We start from the raw sequence: 4,193 nt of genomic DNA, 5'->3' as shown, positions 1-4,193 counted from the left end.
CAAAGAAAGGCGATCTCAGCAAGTGCGACAACTACAGGGGCATCACTCTCCTCTCAATACCAGGAAAAGTCTTCAACAGAGTATTGTTAAACAGGATGAAGGATTCCGTGGACGCCCAACTTCGAGATCAACAAGCTGGATTTCGTAAGGATAGATCGTGCACAGATCAAATCGCAACTCTACGTATCATTGTGGAACAATCAATCGAATGGAATTCATCACTCTACATCAACTTCATCGACTACGAGAAGGCATTTGATAGTGTGGACAGGACGAGACTATGGAGGCTTCTTCGACACTACGGAGTGCGTGAGAAGATAGTCAATATCATACGGAACTCCTATGGTGGACTAAACTGCCAAATCGTCCACGGAGGACAACTCACCGACTCGTTCGAGGTAAAGACCGGTGTTAGGCAAGGTTGCCTACTCTCACCGTTTCTCTTTCTCCTGGTAATAGACTGGATCATGAAGACGTCAACGACTGGAGGAAAGCACGGGATACAGTGGACAGGCAGGATGCAGCTTGACGATTTAGACTTCGCAGATGATCTGGCTCTTCTATCACAAACGCAACAACAAATGCAGGAGAAAACGACCAGTGTAGCAGCAGCCTCAGCAGCAGTAGGTCTCAATGTAAACAAAGAGAAAAGCAAGACTCTCCGATACAATACAATATGCACCAATCAAATTACACTTGACGGAGAAGCTTTGGAAGATGTGGAAACCTTTACATATCTGGGCAGCATCATTGATGAACACGGTGGATCAGATGCAGATGTGAGGGCGCGGATCGGCAAAGCAAGAGCAGCATACCTACAACTGAAAAACATCTGGAGCTCAAAACATTGTCAACCAACACCAAGGCTAGAATTTTCAATACAAATGTGAAGACAGTTCTACTGTATGGGGCGGAGACGTGGAGAACTACGAAAGCCATTATCCAGAAGATACAAGTGTTTATTAACAGCTGTCTACGCAAGATACTTCGGATCAGATGGCCAGACACTATCAGCAACAAGTTACTGTGGGAGACAACAAACCAGATTCCAGCGGAGGAAGAAATCAGGAAGAAGCGCTGGAAGTGGATTGGGTACACCTTGAGAAAATCACCTAATTGCGTCACAAGACAAGCCCTCACATGGAATCCTGAAGGTCAAAGGAGAAGAGGAAGACCAAAGAACACATTACGCCGAGAAATAGAGACAGACATGAGAAGAGTGAACAAGAACTGGATAGAATTAGAAAAGTAGGCCCAGGACAGAGTAGGTTGGAGAAAGATGGTTGGCGGCCTACGCTCCATGTTAGTGGGACATAGATTGGATTAAAGCATGTTTCATGCATGATGGTGTTGCTGCGCGCTGATTGGCTAATTCTAAACCGATCAGCCCGGGCATATTATTGGAGAAAAATCTAGAAGCTTCTTATGTTTATACTATAAATATATGAACGTTATTCAAATCAGTGATTGCTGTTCACATACCATTGTTATTTTGAATACAATTTCATTCCTGTTCAACGTGTTCTGATTTTGGGGTCTTGTCGAGTGTCATCGTATAAGAATACTAAGCAATAGGAATAGCTGGGTCGTTTATATTAGCAAAACACAATTATAACAGTGGCGACGAGGAAAAAGGGAAATTCATTCAAAATGCCTATATCAGATGACCAGCTCAGCCGAATACTACAACAACAGCAAGCACAACTTGATGCACAAATGCGGTTGTTGGAGACTCTAATGCAACAGTTTAGCATCCAAAACTCGAGTTCACATGCTGTTTCAAGTACTTCTTGTGATGCAGTTGCTAGCAGCATCCCAGAATTCATATATGATCCCGAAAGTGGAAATACATTTCTCACGTGGTTCAAGCATTGGGAAGACACATTTAGAATAGAGTTCTGTAAACAAGATGACGCATGGAAGACTCGACTGTTGATGCGCAAGTTGGGAAGTCATGAACATGCACGCTATGCTGATCATACATTACCAAAGTTACCTCGAGAGCTCAGCTTCGAGGAGACAGTATCTCAGCTGTCAGAAATATTCGGTGAATCTTCCTCATTGTTTAGTATTCGCTACCAGTGTCTTAATTTGGTGAAATGAGAAACCGATGAATATGGTGTTCTAGCAGACATCGTCAACAGAGAATGTGAAAAGTTCAAGTTACGCTCGTTGACAGAAGATCAATTTAAATGCCTTATATTCATCAAAGCTCTCCAGTCACCACAAGATGCTGAGATTAGAACCAGACTTCTAACTCGTTTGGATCAAGATCCTAACATCACACTCAGAACGTTAACAGATGAGTGTAAGCGGCTACAGAACATCAGACACGACAATCAGTTGATTGAACAGGTAAATCCTAATTTAACCTGCAGTAGTGTCAATGCTATTACGAGGTTAAAAGTTCAGAAACTGAAAACAAGTGGTAGCAAACCAACGACTACATGTTGGTTATGTGGCGATTGGCATTATGTCTGCCCATTCAAGAAACATAAATGTCAGATGTGTAACAAACGTGGGCATAAAGAAGGTCATTGTCCTCCAAATCGTACGTCCCAGCCTAAGCAGAAGCACAAACGTCCTCGACACATGAAGTCAGCCGAATCTAAATCACTTTCTCTGGTAGCAGCCTTTCAAACAGACTATGACATTCGGAGAAACTATGTTACGATCCAGATTAATGGTATAGCGGTTCGTCTCCAAATTGACACAGCATCCGATATCACCCTAGTGTCTAGAGAAACGTTTAACCTGCTTGGAAAACCTCCAATGAAGTCATCCAAGAAAACGGATAAAAACGTATCTGGAGGTGTACTGAAACTAGTTTGGTAATTACAATGTGAATTTTCCTTCCATGGAAATAGCTGTAAAGGAGTATGCTAACTAACAGAACGACCAAACATTGATCTACTTGTTCTAAATATGTTAGAAAAGCTTGGATTAATGGATATACCCATCAACAGCGTTTGTAACGTGTCGTGTCCATCATTAGACACCACTTCATATGCAAAAAAGACAGGTAAAAAGGTTCCAGAAATACGGAGTGTAGCAGCAGCGGCAATTCGAAACACTCCAGTGTCGTCAGGTGAAGTCAGAAAAGACTTTTCAGCATTTTGTCAGCAGAACGGAATCAGGCACATCCGAACACCTCCATTCCATCCGCAATCGAATGGCCAGGTAGAACGTTTTGTCGATACGTTCAAAAATGCTCTAAAAAAATCAAGAGGGGAGGGGGACACCGAAGAGATCTTAGAGAGGTTCTTGTTTATACACCGTTCGACACCGAACCCTCAGACAACAAATGGAGTCTCCCCAGCGGAAGCGTTACTTGGCAGAAAAATACGTCACATTTTGACAGCATTCGTCCGACTCCAGCTCTTAAGCCGCAACGAAACATGATGATGGAGAAACAGTACAATAGTCATCATGGGGCACAAAAACGATTGTTCAGTGTGGGTCAAAAGGTACTTGCTATGGACTATCGAGGAAAACATCCTACATGGATAGCTGGTCGGATCGTGCAAAAGAAAGGAAATGTGGTTTACGAGGTGTCCGTTGGTTCAGAAGTTTGGATACGTCATGCTAACCAACTGAAATCAACCTCGATCTCCAACAACGAAACGCAGCATAGATTACCTCTTGATGTTCTGCTAGACACCTTTGAGATCAAAACACCTGAAACAGACAGGACAGTCAAGGTGCAAACGAAGGATGATACAACGTCCTTATTACCTAGAAGGTGGACTAACCGGAAGCACAAACCAGTAAGGCGGTTGCAGTTGGACCCTAACACCAGATCCTACAAATCTGCTCAAGGGGGAGGTGTTAGTGGGACATAGATTGGATTAAAGCATGTTTCATGCATGATGGTGTTGCTGCGCGCTGATTGGCTAATTCTAAACCGATCAGCCCGGGCATATTATTGGAGAAAAATCTAGAAGCTTCTTATGTTTATACTATAAATATATGAACGTTATTCAAATCAGTGATTGCTGTTCACATACCATTGTTATTTTGAATACAATTTCATTCCTGTTCAACGTGTTCTGATTTTGGGGTCTTGTCGAGTGTCATCGTATAAGAATACTAAGCAATAGGAATAGCTGGGTCGTTTATATTAGCAAAACACAATTATAACACTCCATTGGGAGTAACAGGCGTAAGTAAGTAAGTTAACAATTTCGTAACTA

This window comes from Schistosoma mansoni, assembly GCF_000237925.1.
Source record: "Schistosoma mansoni, WGS project CABG00000000 data, supercontig 0173, strain Puerto Rico, whole genome shotgun sequence".
NCBI classification, from domain to species: domain Eukaryota; kingdom Metazoa; phylum Platyhelminthes; class Trematoda; order Strigeidida; family Schistosomatidae; genus Schistosoma; species Schistosoma mansoni.
This window is presented reverse-complemented; position numbering follows the sequence as displayed.